The following is a 23374-nucleotide window of genomic DNA, read 5'->3' on the forward strand; positions in this document are numbered from 1 at the left end:
AGCCGCCTGCCAAAAGCAGCAAGGAGGTGAACCTCCCAAAGGCCACAGGTCGGTACCCCAGGCCCTTCTGACAAGATCTCCTGAGAGTACTACACTTGATCTTAGCCACAATGCCGAGAACCGATGGCCACAAACGGTTTCCCTAAAACTCCCCTTCTCGGACACAACGTCCTTCTTTTAAGGCGAAGCCAGAACATACAACCTATTATGCGCTCCACCCTCTCAGATGGCGGACCGGGACGTGCTTTCCCACTGCAGCTCCTAATTGCCTAGCACTGGCCTCTGTCTCCTTTCTGCTCTAAATCTGAATAAGCTCCACCCCCCCAATACCTGCGTCTGCTTCCACCTGATGTGAAAAAAAAAAATGCAGACATACACGTCTCTGTCTCTGTCCCTCCGCTCTGTCTGGCATAACTGACATGCAGCTAGCTCTTGGCTGGCTGTCGCTGTAGCTGTTGGCTGTCTCCTGTGGCTGGCTGCCTAGCTGGCTAGCTTATTATTAGTACCTACCTACCTACCTACCTACCTATCTATCTTCTATCTATCTATTCTATCTATCTATCTATCTATCTAAATCTATCCTATCTAGTCTATCTAATGTATCTAATCTATCTATAAGACATGAGGGTGAATTCTCCCGCTGGAGCCGTAGGCAGCAGCATCAGCAATACATCGGCCACCAGAAACAAATCCAAAGGAAACGGTTTAATAAACTGCACCTACCTTTCCACCTACCTGCTCGGTCCGCTTGACCGGCTGCAACTGAGCTGCTTGTTGTGCTGGCAGCTGTGTATAGCAGCAAAGCCTTGATGACTCACGTCCCGCATGACATCACCAGCACTGGCCCGGCAGCCAAGTTGTAAACAACTCTGCCAGTTGGTTTTGCCATGGCAACAGAGGCCAGCAAGTCTTGACAACAAACTTTCGTAGCCACACTCGGCTAATTTTTCGGGGTCGGTCCACCTGCGCACAACACACTCGAGGGATGTTTCTTGCAAACAGTAGTTTCAGGTGCAGCCGGCTTGTTTCCTTCTTCATTCTTTTGCTCTGGTTTTTGTGCAAACTCATTAGGGGTGCCTGAACCTGGAGGCACTGCAATACCAGGTCAATGCCTGGAGAGGACAGAGCAGCTCTTTTTCCATCTCCCTGTTCTAAAAATCCATTTATATATGGTCCCGATAGGGGACGTATCAGATATTAAACTGATAAGAACAGATTTTTTTTTTTTTGAGTTGGCTATCCCTTTTGGGATATCAACATTTTTATTAAAATTATTTCATACAATTAAAAACAATCCAAAGTTTCTTCATATCATAAAATCATTACAGTGGGATTGATGGCATTACATTTTGTTCCAGTCCTCTATACACCATTTGTTGGAAGTATTTACATTTCTTTTTTTATCACAATAAATAGTATAAAAACATTTCGCTAAACATAAACCTAAAACCGTCCATCCACAGTTAAAACATCGTGCTTAAAAACAAGAATGTTTCTGGCCTTCCAGAGCGCTAATTTTTGCACAGTTATAGTCTTCCATGCCAAAATCTGTTGGTCTTTTGTAGGACACTCCAGCTCGCCGTATAAATAGTCCCATAACGTAAAAACCTGAGACCCGCAGCTTCTGCACCAAGGGGAATATTTTTTCCAAAGTTCTTTTGCAAATGGACAAGTCCATAAAAAATGCATGATAGTTTCGTCCTCCTGGCGGGCCAGGCTCCCTTGGGCAGGCGGCAGATTATCACAAGTCCTCGGCGATACTGGAATGCCCGGCATGGAAGACATTGATGAACGCGCTCCAGGCCAGATCTTTCTGTGGGTTAAAAGATACGAAATATTAGTCATTCTCCATATTTTCTGCATTTTTCTTCATTAAAATTCTGGACTGACAAATAAACCACTGTTCTTTATATCTAAAAGTATTTTCTTGCTATTTTTAAATCATTTAGTTCCTTCCCTTAAACCAAACTGCGTCACTATTTTTTCTAAAATCTCATAGCTACCGGGTAAGTTAAAAGCATAAGGTTGGATAAACTATTTTAAACCATCCGTTGTTTACCATAAAATACCCAGTGTTTTGTAGCGAATAAAATAGGACCAATCGTGGGTTTAAAAGGTTATTTAAAACAAAGCAAAAATACTTGATTAAAAGGAACATGCTAAATCAGGGAAGTCCTTTGCCCCCTTTCTCTTTGGCTTAAAAACGCTCTCTCTTTTAAGTTTCTCCATTTTAGAGCTCCAAAAGAAGTTAAAACAAGCTTTGGTGATTTTTTAATATATAGCTCTGGGCGGGAAAACTAGCTTAAATACAATAAAATGGGCAGTAAAACCATCTTTATTATTAAACTTCCCTTCCATGGTTAAAACTCTCATGTTCCACATACATATTTTCTGGTTAATTTTTTGCGCCACCATATCCCAACTGTGCTTCCCATCGTTTGACTCATTGAAAGAGACTCCCAAAATGTTGACTGATTCAGTCACAGTACCGGGATGTCCTTTAAAACCATGCCTCCAATATTTAAAATACTACTTTTGTTAAAATTAACTTTAAACCAGAGGCACAGCAATAAAATTTGATCTGTTTAAAAGTTTTCTGAGTGCAAGGGTGGTCCCTGCAAAGCACCGTCACATCATCCATGTACCCCCACTACCCTTGCCTCGGTGCCTCCTCCACCAGGGAGGGCACCCCACGGATCTGCTTGTCCTTCGAATTGCACACAGAAGAGGCTCTAATGCACAAATAAAAAGTAGTGGGGACAAGGGACACCCCTGTTTAACTCCAGAACTTAAAAGGACGTCTTTTGTCTTAAAACCATTAATAATTATTTTGCTAGAGCAATTCTCGTAAAAGGCTTTTAAAGACAATAAAAAACCTTCCGGTATACCCATTGCTGTTAAAACTTTAAACAGATAAAAGTGTGAGACACGATCAAAAGCTTTTTCAAAATCAATAGATAAAACCGCTAAAATCCCTCTTCTTGATTTTGTATCCTCTATGGCATCTTTTATAAGGTTAAGATTCTCCCAGATGCTGCGACCAGGCACCCCACATACCTGGTTGGGAGACACTATCTTATCTATTATGCTTTTAAGTCTATTTGCGCAAATTTTTGCCATAATCTTGTAGTCACAATTTAATAATGTAATAGGTCTCCAATTTTTTATTTCAGTTTTATCTCCTTTTTTAAAAAGGAGGGAGACCTCTCCTTTCCTCCATGATGCTGGCAATATTTTGGACTTAAAAACTTCTTTAAAAAGACAGAACAAATCATCTTTTAAAATGTCATAAAAGGTGCTATAAAACTCATGGTATACCATCAGGGCCCGGTACCTTTCCAGATTTAAAACTCTTAACGGTGTCTAAAACTTCCTGTTCCGCCAGCTCCTGTAAGAGAAAAAGCTGTGAAACAGGATCTAAAACATTTGCGATCTCTTTCAATGAGTCTTCCATGAAATTAAAATCAACACTTTTAGTGTTAAAAAGATCCGCATAAAATTATAAACAACATTTAAAATCCCCTGCACATCGTTTTCTCCTTCCATATTTTCAATCTGCGTCTTTTTCTGGGTTACTTTTTTAAAGAAATATCTCGAGCAAGTTTCGTCCTCTTCTATGTGCTTAATTTTTGAGCGAAAAATAATTTCTTTTCCTTTCTGCTCCAATGCCCGAGATATTTCTTTTTGACTGTTAAAATTTCTTCTTGTACTTCTATCCCATGTTTTTTAAACTTGTGCAGGGTCTGTAGGCGTATGTTTAAAATATTGTAAAAATCCCTCTTTTCCTGTGCTTTTTAATACTTAATTTAATAAAAAATCTTTAATTTTCTTTTTCATTTTCTCCCACCAACCGCTAATGGGAGCCTTGGGGTTTCTCATACGCCTACATTTGTTGTAAAAATTGGTAAAATCAGTTAAAACTTGCGGATCTTCTAAAAGGGAAATGTTCATTCTCCAGGTCTTTTTTCCGGCTTTTTCTGACACCGTCGGCTTTAACTAAAAAAGATAATAATTTATGGTCTGAAAAAATATGGTTAAAAGTTCACAATTCAAAGGGGTCACTGATTCTGAGCAAAGATAAAATCAATCCTGGAGCTGCATGATGCATTGCTCCAGGTCATACCGGCTTCTGTCGCAGCATTGCTATTGCTCTCTTTATAGACGTCTTTAAGCTTAAAATCGGAATAACGTTCTTTAAAATGGAGGATGTTTTGTCATAATTTCTACTTTTGGAGTTGGAAAGCCGGTGTTCTCCTCTTAAAAACACAATTAAAATCCCCTGCAAGAATAAAAGGATCAGTCGTGTTAATAAAAAGGGGTAAAATCTCCAACATATTTGCTCGTTCGTTTTATCAGGTGACCCATAAAAGTTTAAAATTGCCACTTAAAACCATTAATAAAAGCCTTGACCATAAAATCCGACCTGGTAAAATCTCATTAAAAGATTCAATTAAAACATTTCCCTTAAAAAGAATGGCGACCCCTGCTGATTTTGAGTCGTTTGTCCCAGACCAAACGGATGGCCCATGCTTCCAGTCTTTCTCATATTTCTCATAGCATGGGCCATGTGGTATGCCACACTCCTGCAGGAAAAATACTGATGCCGTAAAATAGGATAAAAATTAAAAAGGGCAGCTCTTCTATTTTTGTCTTGGCGCCCCTCACATTGAGGAGATTCCTTTTATTTCCGACATTGTAAAATAAGAAAAAATATTGTCGATTAAAAAGGACTTGCGGGACCAGACAGACCCCCTTCCTCAGATTCAACTGTGCACATAGAGGATGCTGGAGAGGAACTTCCATCACTCAATATTTCCCCGAGCGGGCGGCAATCATACTTGGGGAGACCGGTGTGCGCCGCACGGACTCCCTCATATATTATTTGCCATTGAGATCTTCATCTGATTGCGGCGCTTCACCTGGCGGTGACTTATCCGGAGGCTCCCCCTCCGGCTGAGCCGCCCCCACCGACTCCGCTGATGAGTCTTCTCGGGGTGGCGGCTGTCTACTTACCGGGGTTTCGGATACCACCGGGGTAGCAACCTTTGAACCTCTCCTCTGGCGAGAGGAGTGGTAGGCTTCTTGAGGGGCGTCAAGAGGTTTCCCCACTTGCGTGGGTACTTCCCTCGGCCCCTCTCCTGCTACCCCGGTTTCAAATGCTGAGTTCCCGTCGCCCCTCAGCCTTTTCCCTTTAGGAGCCTCCGGTTTTTCCTGTACACCAGTCTCCCGAGAGCCAGATCGGGGTCTTCCGATTTCCCAACTTCCCCAGTTTCCTGGGGGGGTACTTTCGTCGCCCTACTGGCTCTCTTTTTACCTTTGCGTGTTTGTTTCCCAGCCGCCGCTCGGGGTGCCTCGAGGTATCCATCTCGTTTTTGCCTTCTGGTTCCTCTCCTTGGGGGCCCGTCTGGTCCATTCCGTCTTCTTCCTCAGAATCTTCCTCCTCTCCTCTCTTTTTCTTCTTCTTTTTGTGTTTCAGCTGGTTGTGGGGCGCCTCAGCTTGTTCTTTTTGGCCCTTGGTCCAAGGATTTTTTCTGTGGGGACAAAAAGCATATAAGTGTCCCACTCTCTGGCAGGTTCTACATCTTTTCCCTGCCTCACACTCTTCTTTTGAGTGATTCTCACTCCCACAGTAATCACATTGGGCCGTACAAGTTTCTTTTGTGTGACCATAGCTTTTGCATCTCCTGCAGTAAGCTGGCATACCACTAAAAAAGAGGTCGCCATTCGTATTCCCAATTTTAAAACGGGCAGGTGGAAGCCTCACTCCCCCTGGGAATTGGGGTCAGCTACACACTTGACAAGGAATTTCCATTTGGAGGTCCAAACATCAAATTCATTCATAATCTTTCCCACCAGTTTCACGTGACTAAAAAAGCCTGCCAGGAAAGGACCGATAACTTCATAGGAACATGTGGTGAGTACATCTTAATCACAATGAATTTGTGTTCTTCGAAAACGTGCTCCGCAAAACCTACTCCTTCCATTCTGGCATCACCACAGGATCTCCTCAAACGGGTCAGGCAATCCTGGAGGACGCCTTTCTCCAAAATGTAACCTCATAAATACCACGTTTGGGATAATCCTGGATCGCCATGATTTCAGTCTTGCGGACTCCTCCAATGTCAAAAAGGACGTCTTGGATGATATGCCTTAGTCCTCGTGTATCTTTTCCACCTGCCTCATAAAAAATTCGCACAGTGTTCTTTATCCTGGCGTACGCCGGGATAGAGTATGAACTCCCGACTGGATCGGGATCCATATCTGCCGCGCCCTCCTCCTGCATGATGTTTTCCGCCAAGCCAATCTATTGAGACTGGGTCCCAAATAGAAAGGCGGACGTATTCCCTCCCTGGGGACTAAGCCTTCCCCCTAATAGCAGCAAGGGTCCGAATTCCACCACAAGAGTGGAACCCTCGCCCAAGGCCAAGGGTCAGGGTACCCCAGGAAGTTCCTACGCCAGAAGGTAACGCACCAGTCAACGCACCAACGCACCAAGGTGCCCACTAAGACCGGGTGGTCTCAGGGGCTGGGGATCGCAGCTCGTTACCCTGGGACTAAGCCCTCTCCCCAATAGCTACATGCGGGTTTAGCCCACCGAAGTAGGCGATCCCACAAGGCCGAGGAGAGGGGTACCCGAGTACCTTCCGACTTTGACACAAGTGCAGCAACAGGTACTACACTTGATCTTAGCCAAAAGGCCGAGAAGCGATGGCCACAACGCTTTCCCGAAAACTCCCCTTCTCGGACACCACGTCCTTCTTGTTAAGGCGAAGCCAGACATACATACCCTATTATGCGCTCCACCCTCTCAGATGGCGGACCGGACGTGCTTTCACACTGCATCTCCTATTGCCTAGCACTGCCTCTGTCTTCCTTTCTGCTCTCAAATCTGAATAGCTCCACCCCCCAATCACACTGCGTCTGCTTCCACCTGATGGATGGCAGACATACACGTCTCTGTCTCTGTCTCCGTCTCTGTCTGGCATACATGACATGCAGCTAGCTCTTTGGCTGGCTGTCTCTGTAGCTGGCTGGCTGTCTCTGTGGCTGGCTGCCTAGCTGGCTAGCTTATTATTAGTACCTACCTACCTACCTATCTATCTATCTATCTATCTATCTATCTATCTATCTATCTATCTATCTAATCTATCCTATCTATTCTATCTAATGTATCTAATCTATCTATCAAAGAACATGGAGGGTGAATTCTCCCAGCTGGAGCCGTAGGCAGGCAGCATCAGCAGGATACATCGGCCACCAGGAAATCAAATCCAAAGGAAACGGTTTAATAAACTGCACCTACCTTTCCACCTACCTGCTCGGTCGCTTGACCGGCTGCAACTGAGCTGCTTGTTGTGCTGGCAGCTGTGTATAGCAGCAAAGCCTTGATGACATCACGTCCCGCGATGACATCACCAGCACTGGCCCTGCAGCCAAGTTGTAAACAACTCTGCCAGTTGGTTGCCATGGCAACAGAGGCCAGCAAGTCTTGGACAAACAAACTTTTCGTAGCCACACTCGGCTAATTTTTCGGGGTCGGTCCACCTGCGCACAACACACTCGAGGGATGTTTCTTGCAACACAGTAGTTTCAGGTGCAGCCGGCTTGTTTCCTTCTTCATTCTTTTGCTCTGTTTTTTGCAAACTCATTAGGGGGTGCACTGAACCTGAGGCACTGCAATACCAGGTCAATGCCTGAGAGAGACGAGAGCAAGCTCTTTTTTCCATCTCCCTGTTCTAAAAATCCATTTAATATATGGTCCCCAGATAGGGGACGTATCAGATATTAAACTGATAAGAACAGATTTTTTTTTTTTTTACTTTTTTATTAAATGATCATGTCAACAAAAAACAGTACAAGTCAATACAAGCAAGAAAAACCAATCACCAAACAAAATACAATATTACACAAGCGAGTTCCACAACTCAAAATTCCACAGTGCTTTTGCTCTCTTGATTCCCAGATTCTTTTTATCAAGTAAATAATATGGGAATAAATCACTCAGTGCAAGCTTAAAACAGTCTTTCTTCGGATATAAAGTCTCTTTTGAAGAGTAAGATGTTTCTTGATTTCCCAAAGGCTTCTTTTATTGCACACACAAAATGTCCATATAACTCTATCAGTATCTCTGTTTTGACTTGTAAAATTCCCATACACACAGTTTCATGATTAAAAACCTTAAGACCTGTAATAAACATTAAAAGACTAGCAACATTTTTTCCAAACAGTCTGAGCGTAAAAACAGTTCCAAAATACATGTAAAAACAGTCTCTTCCCCTCCACAGCCCCCCCTTGGACCATCTGGAGGTATTGCACAATCCCGTCTGTGCTGAAAAGCTCTGGTAGGTACACACTCATGCGCCACAGACCACGCCAGATCTTTAAAACTGTTTTGTAAATAAGGTGCATTGGCCCATTCTCCAAATCCTGTCACATTTATTTTTTGCAAGTTCATGATCATTGAGGTCTGTTCAGACCCTGTTAATTCCAAACCCAGCCTCTTTGGGATTTTTAAAAATGTCCGAGTCCATGTCCTGTAATTTATAATAAACGGATGATCTTCTCTAAAATTACGTATTGTTTTGGAGGCGTGATTAAAACAGGAGATGTTTGAGACAAAGATAGCCACTTTTCTTTTCCTAAAAATGTCTCCCGCAGCATATCTTAAATAAAATGACCAATGTTTCCCAGTAAAAAATTATTTTAAAACACAGACAGAAAAATTTCAAGTATAAAAACTGCTTTAATATTTGGAATATTTTTACCTCCATGTTTGTGCTGTTTGTACATCGTTTCTCTTTTTAATTTCTCCATTTTTGAACTCCAGATAAATTGGAAAATATTTGTTTTTGCAGATTTTTTACAGATAAATCAGATGGTGGGAATACCATATTCAAGTACAGCATTATGGGCAGAAGCAATGATCTTATAATCACCAATTTACCTTCTATGGTCAACTTTCTGAGCTTCCAAAAATCAATTTTTTCTTGATTTTTTTCCTTACAATAGTCCAGGCTCTCCTCTCCATTATTTTCCTGTGAAAAAATGACTCCAAGTATTTTAATTTGGTCCACATTCATAGTTATGTTTGGATTATCAACATTACTCCATTCTCCAAATCTTAGACACTCACATTTTTGCAGATTTAATGTAAAGGCGGATGCACAACAAAAAAATTCTGTATTTCTCAGTGCCCTCTTAAGAGTAATATCAGAGTCACATAGTATAGTAATATCATCCATGTAGGCCAAGGCTTTAACATGTAGTCCATTCCCTCCTGCAGCGGCACCCCTCTGACCACTTTATCTTTCCGCAGCATGGCCAGTAGGGGCTCTATTGCACATATAAATAGTAGGGGTGATAGTGGACAGCCTTGTTTCACACCACACTTTAGCTGTACATTTTTAGATAAAAAACCATTCACTAAAACTTTGCTATTACAGTCTTTGTATAAAAGTGCAATGTGCTTGATAAAAATTTCAGGAAAACCCATCTTTTTTAAAACAGTCCACAAATACTCATGAGAGACTCTATCATATGCTTTTTGAAAATCAAGTGATAACAGTGCAAGCTTTTGGTTTCGGTCCTGTTGGTACCATATGGCATCTCTGATAACATTGAGATGCTCCCACACCCCACGGCCAGCACAGCACATACCTGATCTGGATGAATCACCTTTTCAATCACATGCTTGGTACGATTGACTAAAATCTTTGCAAATATTTTGTAGTCCACATTTAACAGTGTGATTGGTCTCCAATTTTTCTAATTTTGTTTTGTCACCTTTCTTAAAAATTAAGGACACCACACCACTTCTCCAGGACCCAGGCAATAAATCACACATAAAAGCTTCTTTAAAAACAGCATATAAATCCTCTTTTAAAATCTCCCAAAAGGTTATGTAAAATTCTATTTGTAAACCATCAGAACCAGGTGTTTTTCCTTTAGCAAAGCTTTTTATTGCACATAAAATTTCCTCAAGCTGCAGATTTTTTGTTAGGAAATTCTGATCATGTAAACTGAGACTGGTGTGAACAGAGTCTAAAACATCCGATAAAAAGTCATAATCAATTTGTTTTTCACTAAAGAGTTCTTGGTAAAAATTGTGTGCTTATTCAAAAGACCTTGTTGTGTTGTTTCCCCATTGAATTCTTTAATTAACTCTTTTTTCTCCATTAATTTTTTAGAAAAAACCGAGAACATTTTTCATCTTTCTCCATATGCTCCACTTTTGCATTATAAATAATTTCTTTACCTTTTTGTTCCACTGCCTTTTTTATTTCCTCTTTCACTTTTACAATTGCATTGGTCCATATCCACACCAATATTTTTTAACAAGTAACAGGTTGCAGTTTGGTATTCAGAGTCTTAAAACCATTTTTTGTTTTTCCCTTGCTTTTTTTATTCCTGCAGATATAAAGAAGTCTTTTATTTTTCCTTTAGCATATTCCCACCACTCAAGTATAGAAGTAAAGTGCTGTTGTTTGTTTTTTTAAGTTTTTATAGCAGCAAATAAACTCTTGTTTTATTTTTTCCTCCTCCAGCAGCTGTGTGTTTAATTTCCAAACCCTTTCCCTTTAATTAGCTCAGGTAAACACACTGTAACAGAAAGCAGGCTTATGGTCAGAGAAAATGTTATCAGTGAGTGATGTATTGCAGGTTGTTACATGTTCAGGCACTAAAATAAAATCAATCCTGGATTTATACACCATTACTCTCCCAGGTGTAACCTGGATCAGATGGATTATGATATTTCCAGGTATCTTTGCAGTCTATTATCAGTTATTAGGTTTTTTAGCTGCATTTCAGTTTTATCTTTCCTTACAGAACCAGACACTCTTTTTTTCCTCTGGCAGCACACAATTAAAGTCCCCTCCCAGTATCACAGGTTGAGGGACCAGGTAAGTAGGTCTGAACTGTTTTCCAATAAAGTTGACCTCTCCTCCTTCATTGGGGAAGGCATAGATGTTACAAATCCTTAATTCCACTCCACAATATTGTACCTTTGCCATCAGAGCCCTCCCAGGCTCAATTTCACTGAAGGATAATATGTTGCAATTTTGGCCTTTAAATAATATCCCAACACCAGAGTTTTTATTATAATTGTCCCCAGACCACAAGGATGGGCCACATCTCCCAGTCTGCTTTTAAATCATGATACTCCCAGTCATGTTGTATTGCCACATTCCTGAAGTAAAAAAATATCAAAACTTAATTGTGACAAAAAATCAAATAAAGCAGCCCTTTCTTGCCGGGCTCTTTAACCCCCTTACATTCAGGGAGGCTACTCTGATGTTGCTCATAATAACATTTTTATTTTATCCTTCCTCTGAAGATGGCGACAACGGTGGAATCACGCCATCTGAATCCTCAGATGTAAACCCCTGTATATTAGCGGGATCAGATGGATGGAGTGAGCAAGATGCCCCTGGTGTGTCACTCTCAGAGGCACTAGATCTTTTCATTGCCCTTTTAACACAAAACTCAGAGTCTTCCTGAGATACAACCAACTCAGGTTTTTTTCTTTTTCTCTGCTCCTCTAGCTCCATTGACTCTTCCCAGCCCTTATCACAGACAATAGGAGCAAGTATTTGTGCTGGACCTGAACCAGTTAAATCCCCAGTCCTCCACTACAGAGACTTCAGGACTGGGCTCCACCAGCGCAGGTGAGGTAGCAGTCTTAATTGCAGGCTTACTGGGAGAAAACCTCCTTTCCCTCTCCCAGTTTTTTTCTCTGCAACAGAGGGTGTTTTAAGAGCAGGTTTTGCAGACTCAACCAGAAGTGCTGTATTGCCAGCTTTAGTCACAGTCACCTGAGGCTTTGAAACCCCTGCAGAGGCCACAGATGGAACTGCCACAGTCACCACTTTTTTTGGCTGCAGCCACCACCTCTGCAAAGGATTTTTTCCTTTCTGGACAGTCTCTAAATGTATGACCCTCTTTGTGCACAGATTACACACCACTGCAGAATTACAGTCCATTGAGCTATGGCCAGACTGTCCACAATTTCTGCAAAACACAGCATCACTTGCACACCTATCTTGAGTGTGGCCAAAGGTTCTGCATTTCCTGCAATACAGTGGCATCCCATTATAAAACAGCCAGCCTCTGTCCCTTCCAATCATGAAGGCTGAAGGTGGGTGGTATTGTCCCTCAATCCCATTTGGGTCAGTTTTTGAACTTGACATAGAACTTATGTTTCCCTGTCCAGAGGCCAAAAGTGTTCAGGATTTTGTTTCCATATTTGACCTCTGAACAATATCTCCACAGAAAACAGTTCAATATCGTTCTTGTCAACATAGGGATTATACATAAAAACAACCACCGGTACTTCCCCAGATGTATATAGCAAGGTGAAGCACAAACCTTCCAGCCTCAGGGGACTCCCAACCATTGTTTCAGGGTTTCATAGAAGTTCTGGCAAGCTGCAGCAGATGATAGCACAAGTGTAAAGCGTCCTTTTCCAGGCTCCTGCAAACAGAGAATGTCCTCTTTGTCCACTTTTAGCAGGTCAAACAGTATGTTCTTCACAAAATGCTCCAGCGTAAACTTCTCCAGATAGTCAGCATGTACATCTATACGAATTCCATTCCTGACACGGGTTTCCCCAGGCAGAATGTATTTGATCCTTCTCTCCATCTCTGATCGCCTTCCCAGGTCTCCAGACCCCACAGATACTACACTTGATCTTAGCCAAAAGGCCGAGAAGCGATGGCCACAACGGTTTCCCGAAAACTCCCCTTCTCGGGACACCACGTCCTTCTTGTTAAGGCGAAGCCAGACATACATACCCTATTATGCGCTCCACCCTCTCAGATGGCGGACCGGACGTGCTTTCCACACTGCATCTCCTATTGCCTAGCACTGCCTCTGTCTTCCTTTCTGCTCTCAAATCTGAATAGCTCCACCCCCCAATCACACTGCGTCTGCTTCCACCTGATGGATGGCAGACATACACGTCTCTGTCTCTGTCTCCGTCTCTGTCTGGCATACATGACATGCAGCTAGCTCTTTGGCTGCTGTCTCTGTAGCTGGCTGGCTGTCTCTGTGGCTGGCTGCCTAGCTGGCTAGCTTATTATTAGTACCTACCTACCTACCTACCCTATCTATCTATCTATCTATCTATCTATCTATCTATCTATCTATCTATCTAATCTATCCTATCTATTCTATCTAATGTATCTAATCTATCTATCAAAGAACATGGAGGGTGAATTCTCCCAGCTGGAGCCGTAGGCAGGCAGCATCAGCAGGATACATCGGCCACCAGGAAATCAAATCCAAAGGAAACGGTTTAATAAACTGCACCTACCTTTCCACCTACCTGCTCGGTCGCTTGACCGGCTGCAACTGAGCTGCTTGTTGTGCTGGCAGCTGTGTATAGCAGCAAAGCCTTGATGACATCACGTCCCGCGATGACATCACCAGCACTGGCCCGGCAGCCAAGTTGTAAACAACTCTGCCAGTTGGTTGCCATGGCAACAGAGGCCAGCAAGTCTTGGACAACAAACTTTTCGTAGCCACACTCGGGCCTAATTTTTCGGGGTCGGTCCACCTGCGCACAACACACTCGAGGATGTTTCTTGCAACACAGTAGTTTCAGGTGCAGCCGGCTTGTTTCCTTCTTCATTCTTTTGCTCTGTTTTTGCAAAACTCATTAGGGGGTGCACTGACCTGGAGGCACTGCAATACCAGGTCAATGCTGGAGAGGACAGAGCAAGCTCTTTTTCCATCTCCCTGTTCTAAAAATCCATTTAATATATGGTCCCCAGATAGGGGACGTATCAGATATTAACTGATAAGAACAGATACTACACTTGATCTTAGCCAAAAGGCCGAGAAGCGATGGCCACAACGGTTTCCCGAAAACTCCCCTTCTCGGGACACCACGTCTTCTTGTTAGGCGAAGCCAGACATACATACCCTATTATGCGCTCCACCCTCTCAGATGGCGGACCGGACGTGCTTTCACACTGCATCTCCTATTGCCTAGCACTGCCTCTGTCTTCCTTTCTGCTCTCAAATCTGAATAGCTCCACCCCCCAATCACACTGCGTCTGCTTCCACCTGATGGATGGCAGACATACACGTCTCTGTCTCTGTCTCCGTCTCTGTCTGGCATACATGACATGCAGCTAGCTCTTTGGCTGGCTGTCTCTGTAGCTGGCTGGCTGTCTCTGTGGCTGGCTGCCTAGCTGGCTAGCTTATTATTAGTACCTACCTACCTACCTACCTATCTATCTATCTATCTATCTATCTATCTATCTATCTATCTATCTAATCTATCCTATCTATTCTATCTAATGTATCTAATCTATCTATCAAAGAACATGGAGGGTGAATTCTCCCAGCTGGAGCCGTAGGCAGGCAGCATCAGCAGGATACATCGGCCACCAGGAAATCAAATCCAAAGGAAACGGTTTAATAAACTGCACCTACCTTTCCACCTACCTGCTCCGGTCGCTTGACCGGCTGCAACTGAGCTGCTTGTTGTGCTGGCAGCTGTGTATAGCAGCAAAGCCTTGATGACATCACGTCCCGCGATGACATCACCAGCACTGGCCCGGCAGCCAAGTTGTAAACAACTCTGCCAGTTGGTTGCCATGGCAACAGAGGCCAGCAAGTCTTGGACAAACAAACTTTTCGTAGCCACACTCGGGCTAATTTTTCGGGGTCGGTCCACCTGCGCACAACACACTCGAGGGATGTTTCTTGCAACACAGTAGTTTCAGGTGCAGCCGGCTTGTTTCCTTCTTCATTCTTTGCTCTGTTTTTTGCAAACTCATTAGGGGGTGCACTGAACCTGGAGGCACTGCAATACCAGGTCAATGCCTGGAGAGGACAGAGCAAGCTCTTTTTCCATCTCCCTGTTCTAAAAATCCATTTAATATATGGTCCCCGATAGGGGACGTATCAGATATTAAACTGATAAGAACAGATTTTTTTTTTTTTTTTTTTTTTTTTTTTTTAAAGTTGATTATCCAAAAGGATAACAACCAATTTTATTAAAAAACAAAAGCTTACAACAACAAAAATTAACTTTGCAAACAATACACAAAACAAACAAAGAAAAATTCTATCTTCTACACAAAGAAACAAAACTATCATATAACTTTATACCAGAAAAAAAAAAACAGAAAAAACCCCAACAAATTATATTACCCTCTCAAACCACCCTTGAAGGCAAGATACGTCAATACACGGAACATACTAGGTGATATAGAACGTGTCTCTTCTACTCGCTTTCTTATATGAGCAGGTACATTATAGAACTCAAAGAACCCTTTTATATCTTTTATCATGCTGTCTTTTGCTTTTTCCTCTACTCTGCCGTAAAAACTCCTCCTTTCTAGCGAAGCTATAGGCTCCCAATCTTCCAGAGACACAACCTCCTGATCCCTACTTCCTTCCTCTGAAGGTGACCTAACTATCTTTTTCTTTTTTTTTCCCCCTCTCTAGGAGTCTCCTCTACCTCTCTGGGAGCCCTTCTAACTGCAGGCTCTATATTTTCCTCCCGCCGCAGACTATCACTTTCTCCAACTACTACCTGACCCTCCTCCTTCTCCTTCTCCTCCTTCTCCTCCTTCTCCTCCTTCTCCCTCCCCCGCTTCTTTCTAAGTGGACATTGCCGCATACAGGTGGCCATCATTCCCACATAAGTGGCAAACCTTCTGTTTCTCACAGGAATCAGCTGAATGTCCTTCCGTTTGGCATTTTGCACAAAACAATACCGTACAATGCTCTTTCACATGTCCATATTTTTTACATTTACGACAAAACTCTTCCATTCCCGAATAGAACAAGTCTCCATTGACAGTTCCAATTTTGAAACGGCCTGGAGGCACACAAATCTTTCCATTTTCCATTTCTTTAAACTTCACAGCGAACCTCCACTTCATTGTCCATATCCCGAACAAGTTCAAGATTTTCCCCTTGGAAACAACTTCCTCGCAGTACTGCGCCAGGAACAACGAAATTTCCTCCTCATCCACATAAGGGCTGTATATCCGCACAGTTATCAGTCTTTGTCGCCTCGGAAAATGAGATATTATATCATACCATTCAGTATAGCATTTCCCTTACAACATTCAGTCTTACCCATCAGATAACTGTAATCCTCTTCTGAAGTTAGTACCAGGTCGTACACTCCACGCTTTGGAAATTCCAGCAGGGCCAGGATCTGACTCCTCTGCAAACCGAAAAGCTTGAAGAAAAATCTCCTCCACCAGGAAAACAAGTCCCCGCTCTTTCTTTCCAGGGTCTCTCAGTATAAACGACATCCATTTCTGATCTTTGCATATCCCGGGACTTCCTCTGCCGTAGTTCCATCCGCATTTATCGCTTCCATTTTCCAGGTATCGCCAACACACCATACAGGAACAGGAGCACCTCCCTTGCCAGGCAAGTAGGTGGGATCACTGATCTTAGCCAAAAGGGCCGAGAAGCGATGGCCACAACGGTTTCCCGAAAACTCCCCTTCTCGGACACCCACGTCCTTCTTGTTAAGGCGAAGCCAGACATACATACCCTATTATGCGCTCCACCCTCTCAGATGGCGGACCGGACGTGCTTTCACACTGCATCTCCTATTGCCTAGCACTGCCTCTGTCTTCCTTTCTGCTCTCAAATCTGAATAGCTTCCACCCCCCCAATCACACTGCGTCTGCTTCCACCTGATGGATGGCAGACATACACGTCTCTGTCTCTGTCCTCCGTCTCTGTCTGGCATACATGACATGCAGCTAGCTCTTTGGCTGGCTGTCTCTGTAGCTGGCTGGCTGTCTCTGTGGCTGGCTGCCTAGCTGGCTAGCTTATTATTAGTACCTACCTACCTACCTACCTATCTATCTATCTATCTATCTATCTATCTATCTATCTAATCTATCCTATCTATTCTATCTAATGTATCTAATCTATCTATCAAAGAACATGGAGGGTGAATTCTCCCAGCTGGAGCCGTAGGCAGGCAGCATCAGCAGGATACATCGGCCACCAGGAAATCAAATCCAAAGGAAACGGTTTTAATAAACTGCACCTACCTTTCCACCTACCTGCTCGGTCGCTTGAACCGGCTGCAAACTGAGCTGCTTGTTGTGCTGGCAGCTGTGTATAGCCAGCAAAGCCTTGATGACATCACGGTCCCGCGATGACATCACCAGCACTGGCCCGGCAGCCAAGTTGTAAACAACTCTGCCAGTTGGTTGCCATGGCAAACGAGGCCAGCAAGTCTTGGACAAACAAACTTTTCGTAGCCAACACTCGGGCTAATTTTTCGGGGTTCGGTCCCACCTGCGCACAACACACACTCGAGGGATGTTTCTTGCAACACAGTAGTTTCAGGTGCAGCCGGCTTGTTTCCTTCTTCATTCTTTCTGCTCTGTTTTTTGCAAACTCATTAGTGGGTGCACTGAACCTGGAGGCACGCAATACCAGGTCAAATGCCTGGAGAGGACAGAGCAAGCTCTTTTTCCATCTCCCTGTTCTAAAAATCCATTTAATATATGGTCCCCAGATAGGTGACGTATCAGATATTAAACTGATAAGAACAGATTTTTTGATTGAAAATATCTTTATTACAATCAGTCGTCGTCAGGCATACATAAACTGTGACGCAGCACAGTTCAATAAATAAGACACTACATACTCAGCACCATGGTACAACATACAGCACAGGCTCCCTACGCTATACATCATACCACCCGCTACACTAACATTCCCGCATACCTTAGCAATCCTAAAACAACAAACAATAAAGCAATACAGACAAGGTGATGGGTAAGGGGGGTGGGAAAGAGGGGGGTAGGGAGGGGAAAATCACAGGCCCGAAGCTTTATTGAAAGACGACACAACACAAGGGGAGAGGGGGAAGGAGAGGGGTATCAATCCTCTTCTTCCTGGTCCGATCTGTCCATGATGGAATAGTCTCTGAGCAGGCTGTGGACCAGCCTGCGGCAGTCCAGAAAGGACATCCTCTCCTTCTTCAGAATGAGGCGGTTCCTGGCAAGCCATATAGCGTCCTTAAAACAGTTCATAAGGCGCCAGGCCTCCCGGGTTGCCTCAATCGCCGAAATTCCCAGGGAACAGGCCGTACAGCACCGCGCAGTGCGTTAGCCTGTTCCTTGGGCACGCAGTCACTGAGTTTCAAGTTCCAGGGCGTCCAACATGCCCTGAGCAACGGACACTGCCAAAAGAGTGCAAAGATGTTTCCTCCACGAAGGGGCACCGGGGGCAGTACCAGCGTTTTGCACAGGTTGCGGGCATGCATGAATGACCTCAAGGGCAGTCCACCCCTGAATGGCCATCCAAGACAAGTCCTTGTGCCGTTGGTCAACTTCGCCGGAAGCCACATTAGTCCATACAGTCCTCTGCGGTGGCCGCAGTGAGCCCTGGAACGAGCTCCATAGGGTCCCTGTGCTCTGATGAGCTTGTGGACAGTTTTGGCTTCCACAAGTCGGGCTTGAGTCCCTCCAGTTGGTGTTCCCTCACAAACTTGACGACGCCCCCGTAGAAACCAGGGAGTGTGCCAGTTGTAAGGGATGGAGCTGTCCCACTTGTCCCAGCTCAGACCCCTCCAGAGGGGGAGGAGGAAACAGGCGAGACATGGACCTGCCCGCAGAGCCATTTTTCTGTTGCAGAGTCCTCCGCACACAGTCACATACGAAGGCTTGCCCGCAGCAAGGTAGGGATATCCGGAACACCTTTTCCGCCCTTGCGGGGTTCCTTGTACATCACGGAGCGCTTCACTCTGTCCATTTTGGAGCCCCCAGATGAAACAAAACACGGTCCTGAACAGATACTACACTTGATCATTAGCCAAAAGGCCGAGAAGCGATGGCCCACAACGGTTTCCCGAAAACTCCCCTTCTCGGACACCACGTCCTTCTTGTTAAGGCGAAGCCAGGACATACATACCCTATTATGCGCTCCACCCTCTCAGATGGCGGACCGACGTGCTTTCACACTGCATCTCCTATTGCCTAGCACTGCCTCTGTCTTCCTTTCTGCTCTCAAATCTGAATAGCTCCACCCCCCAATCACACTGCGTCTGCTTCCACCTGATGGATGGCAGACATACACGTCTCTTGTCTCTGTCTCCGTCTCTGTCTGGCATACATGACATGCAGCTAGCTCTTTGGCTGGCTGTCTCTGTAGCTGGCTGGCTGTCTCTGTGGCTGGCTGCCTAGCTGGCTAGCTTATTATTAGTACCTACCTACCTAACCTATCTATCTATCTATCTATCTACTATCTATCTATCTATCTATCTATCTATCTAATCTATCCTATCTATTCTATCTAATGTATCTAATCTATCTATCAAAGAACATGGAGGGTGAATTCTCCCAGCTGGAGCCGTAGGCAGGCAGCATCAGCAGGATACATCGGCCACCAGGAAATCAAATCCAAAGGAAACGGTTTAATAAACTGCACCTACCTTTCCACCTACCTGCTCGGTCGCTTGACCGGCTGCAACTGAGCTGCTTGTTGTGCTGGCAGCTGTGTATAGCAGCAAGCCTTGATGACATCACGTCCCGCGATGACATCACCAGCACTGGCCCGGCAGCCAAGTTGTAAACAACTCTGCCAGTTGGTTGCCATGGCAACAGAGGCCAGCAAGTCTTGGACAAACAAACTTTTCGTAGCCACACTCGGGCTAATTTTTCGGGGTCGGTCCACCTGCGCACAACACACTCGAGGGATGTTTCTTGCAACACAGTAGTTTTCAGGTGCAGCCGGCTTGTTTCCTTCTTCATTCTTTTGCTCTGTTTTTTGCAAACTCATTAGGGGGTGCACTGAACCTGGAGGCACTGCAATACCAGGTCAATGCCTGGAGAGGACAGAGGCAAGCTCTTTTTCCATCTCCCTGTTCTAAAAATCCATTTAATATATGGTCCCCAGATAGGGGGACCGTATCAGATATTAAACTGATAAGAACAGATACTACACTTGATCTTAGCCAAAGGCCGAGAAGCGATGGCCACAACGGTTTCCCGAAAACTCCCCTTCTCGGGACACCACGTCCCTTCTTGTTAAGGCGAAGCCAGACATACATACCCTATTATGCGCTCCACCCTCTCAGATGGCGGACCGGACGTGCTTTCACACTGCATCTCCTATTGCCTAGCACTGCCTCTGTCTTCCTTTCTGCTCTCAAATCTGAATAGCTCCACCCCCCAATCACACTGCGTCTGCTTCCACCTGATGGATGGCAGACATACACGTCTCTGTCTCTGTCTCCGTCTCTGTCTGGCATACATGACATGCAGCTAGCTCTTTGGCTGGCTGTCTCTGTAGCTGGCTGGCTGTCTCTGTGGCTGGCTGCCTAGCTGGCTAGCTTATTATTAGTACCTACCTACCTACCTACCTACCTATCTATCTATCTATCTATCTATCTATCTATCTATCTATCTATCTATCTATCTAATCTATCCTATCTATTCTATCTAATGTATCTAATCTATCTATCAAAGAACATGGAGGGTGAATTCTCCCAGCTGGAGCCGTAGGCAGGCAGCATCAGCAGGATACATCGGCCACCAGGAAATCAAATCCAAAGGAAACGGTTTAATAAAACTGCACCTACCTTCCACCTACCTGCTCGGTCGCTTGACCGGCTGCAACTGAGCTGCTTGTTGTGCTGGCAGCTGTGTATAGCAGCAAAGCCTTGATGACATCACGTCCCCGCGATGACATCACCAGCACTGGCCCGGCAGCCAAGTTGTAAACAAACTCTGCCAGTTGGTTGCCATGGCAACAGAGGCCAGCAAGTCTTGGACAAACAAACTTTTCGTAGCCACACTCGGGCTAATTTTTCGGGGTCGGTCCACCTGCGCACAACACACTCGAGGGATGTTTCTTGCAACACAGTAGTTTCAGGTGCAGCCGGCTTGTTTCCTTCTTCATTCTTTTGCTCTGTTTTTTGCAAACTCATTAGGGGGTGCACTGAACCTGGAGGCACTGCAATACCAGGTCAATGCCTGGAGAGGACAGAGCAAGCTCTTTTTCCATCTCCCTGTTCTAAAAATCCATTTAATATATGGTCCCCAGATAGGGGACGTATCAGATATTAAACTGATAAGAACAGATTTTTTTTTTAAGTTGGCTATCCACAAGGGATATCAACGATTTTATTTAAAACAGAAAAAAAATACACATGCTTATCAAACAAAACAAAATTCAATAATACACTTTTTATCAACTCAAACGTTACAAAAGAAAACCTCTTTAGAAATAAACTCCACCACCTTTAAATCAAATCTTCATCCCTCCTTTATACGCAAAATAAGACAACACTTGTAACATAATAACAGATTTTGAACCTTCTTCCAATCTTTTAACAAGTTTTATAGGTATCTTGTAAGTTTCAAAAAAACCTTGCTCTATCTTTTCTAGGTTTTGCGCCACTTTCGCATACATTTTATTAAAATGCAAACCTCCTATCTCTAATCTATCTATCTCCTCCCAAACCTCTACCGGTACTGTCGCATAATCTTTTCTTTCGTCTTCTGTTTGCTTTCCCTTTGTAACCGGCTCCGTCTTATCTCTCTCTCTAGTGGCTCTCTTAATAGAAAGAGCAGCTCCCTCCTCCTGTTGAGAAACAATATTACCTTCCTCTGTCCTCTTCCTTTTCTTTTTCCCTACTTCTCTTTTTCTTTTTAGGGCAATAAGCATATAAATGGTCAACACTTCCACACAAATGACATGTTTTCTGTTGATCACACATGTTTGGCAAATGTCCTTCTTTTTGACACTTCCCACACCACAGTGCTGTACAATTGTCCTTTATATGTCCATATTTCTTGCAGTTGCGGCAAAAATCCTCCATGCCAGCATAAAACAATCACCATTGACACGGCCTATTTTAAAAACGTCCTGGTGGGACACACAAACTCCCGTCTTCTAGTTCTTTGAACTTGACGGCGAATCTCCATTTCATCGTCCATAGGCCATACTGGTTCAGAACTTTTTCCCTTCGAGATGATATCTTCGCAAAATCTTGACAAAAATACAGTTATCTCCTCCTCGGAGGATATACGGGCTGTACATCCGGACAGTCAATATACGTTCTCTCCTCGGGAAATGAGACATTACGTCAATTCCATTCAACAATACATTCCCTTTCCCACATTCCAGCTTACCCATTAATAAGCTGTGGTCCTCCTCGGAGCTCATCACAAGGTCGTAACAACCTCTCTTGGGAAACTCCAATATCGCCAATATCTGGTCTTTCCGAATTTCAAGAAGCTTGAACAGAAGTTCTTCCACGACAAAGGCCAGTCCCATCATCTTTTTCCCAGGGTCTCTCAGGATAAACCGAACTCCATTCTTTATTCGAGCATAAGAAGGCACCTCTCCGGTAGATGACCCATCCTGGTTCGAAAACTCCATGTTCTTACGACCAGCAAAGCGTAACGACTCCGTGCAGAAACTAGAAGGACACCTCACCTGCAAAACAGCAGATAGGTGAGGATCGCTTCCCGTTGCCTGGGGACTAAGCCGCCTGCCAAAAGCAGCAAGGAGGTGAACCTCCAAGGCCAACAGGTCGGGTACCCCAGGCACCTTCTGACCAGATCTCCTGTAGATACTACACTTGATCTTAGCCAAAAGGCCGAGAAGCGATGGCCACAACGGTTTCCCGAAAACTCCCCTTCTCGGACACCACGTCCTTCTTGTTAAGGCGAAGCCAGACATACATACCCTATTATGCGCTCCACCCTCTCAGATGGCGGACCGGACGTGCTTTCACACTGCATCTCCTATTGCCTAGCACTGCCTCTGTCTTCCTTTCTGCTCTCAAATCTGAATAGCTCCACCCCCCAATCACACTGCGTCTGCTTCCACCTGATGGATGGCAGACATACACGTCTCTGTCTCTGTCTCCGTCTCTGTCTGGCATACATGACATGCAGCTAGCTCTTTGGCTGGCTGTCTCTGTAGCTGGCTGGCTGTCTCTGTGGCTGGCTGCCTAGCTGGCTAGCTTATTATTAGTACCTACCTACCTACCTACCTATCTATCTATCTATCTATCTATCTATCTATCTATCTATCTATCTAATCTATCCTATCTATTCTATCTAATGTATCTAATCTATCTATCAAAGAACATGGAGGGTGAATTCTCCCAGCTGGAGCCGTAGGCAGGCAGCATCAGCAGGATACATCGGCCACCAGGAAATCAAATCCAAAGGAAACGGTTTAATAAACTGCACCTACCTTTCCACCTACCTGCTCGGTCGCTTGACCGGCTGCAACTGAGCTGCTTGTTGTGCTGGCAGCTGTGTATAGCAGCAAAGCCTTGATGACATCACGTCCCGCGATGACATCACCAGCACTGGCCCGGCAGCCAAGTTGTAAACAACTCTGCCAGTTGGTTGCC

At 44.4% G+C, this 23374-nt stretch overlaps 3 non-coding genes and 7 pseudogenes across 3 annotated transcripts; all 10 read right to left on the reverse strand.

The window, feature by feature from the left end:
- Positions 1 to 1068: 1068 nt before the first annotated feature.
- LOC138780507 (U2 spliceosomal RNA) lies at positions 1069 to 1240 on the reverse strand (annotated as a pseudogene).
- Positions 1241 to 6572: 5332 nt separating this feature from the next.
- Positions 6573 to 6710, reverse strand: LOC138780510 (U2 spliceosomal RNA; annotated as a pseudogene).
- A 940-nt stretch (positions 6711 to 7650) lies between these two features.
- Positions 7651 to 7855, reverse strand: LOC138780503 (U2 spliceosomal RNA; annotated as a pseudogene).
- Positions 7856 to 12597: 4742 nt separating this feature from the next.
- LOC138780514 (U2 spliceosomal RNA) lies at positions 12598 to 12713 on the reverse strand (annotated as a pseudogene).
- A 946-nt stretch (positions 12714 to 13659) lies between these two features.
- On the reverse strand, positions 13660 to 13847 carry LOC138780494 (U2 spliceosomal RNA). Its single transcript, XR_011361332.1, has one exon. It is a non-coding gene; the product is annotated as a U2 spliceosomal RNA (small nuclear RNA).
- A 940-nt stretch (positions 13848 to 14787) lies between these two features.
- Positions 14788 to 14993, reverse strand: LOC138780499 (U2 spliceosomal RNA; annotated as a pseudogene).
- Positions 14994 to 17397: 2404 nt separating this feature from the next.
- Positions 17398 to 17568, reverse strand: LOC138780504 (U2 spliceosomal RNA; annotated as a pseudogene).
- Positions 17569 to 19780: 2212 nt separating this feature from the next.
- LOC138780506 (U2 spliceosomal RNA) lies at positions 19781 to 19973 on the reverse strand. The gene has a single exon (XR_011361336.1). It is a non-coding gene; the product is annotated as a U2 spliceosomal RNA (small nuclear RNA).
- A 957-nt stretch (positions 19974 to 20930) lies between these two features.
- LOC138780517 (U2 spliceosomal RNA) lies at positions 20931 to 21147 on the reverse strand (annotated as a pseudogene).
- Positions 21148 to 22427: 1280 nt separating this feature from the next.
- Positions 22428 to 22618, reverse strand: LOC138780515 (U2 spliceosomal RNA). The gene has a single exon (XR_011361337.1). It is a non-coding gene; the product is annotated as a U2 spliceosomal RNA (small nuclear RNA).
- Between the last annotated feature and the right edge of the window lie 756 nt (positions 22619 to 23374).

Source organism: Dendropsophus ebraccatus, unplaced genomic scaffold (assembly GCF_027789765.1).
Source record: "Dendropsophus ebraccatus isolate aDenEbr1 unplaced genomic scaffold, aDenEbr1.pat pat_scaffold_831_ctg1, whole genome shotgun sequence".
Classification (NCBI taxonomy): Eukaryota; Metazoa; Chordata; class Amphibia; order Anura; family Hylidae; genus Dendropsophus; species Dendropsophus ebraccatus.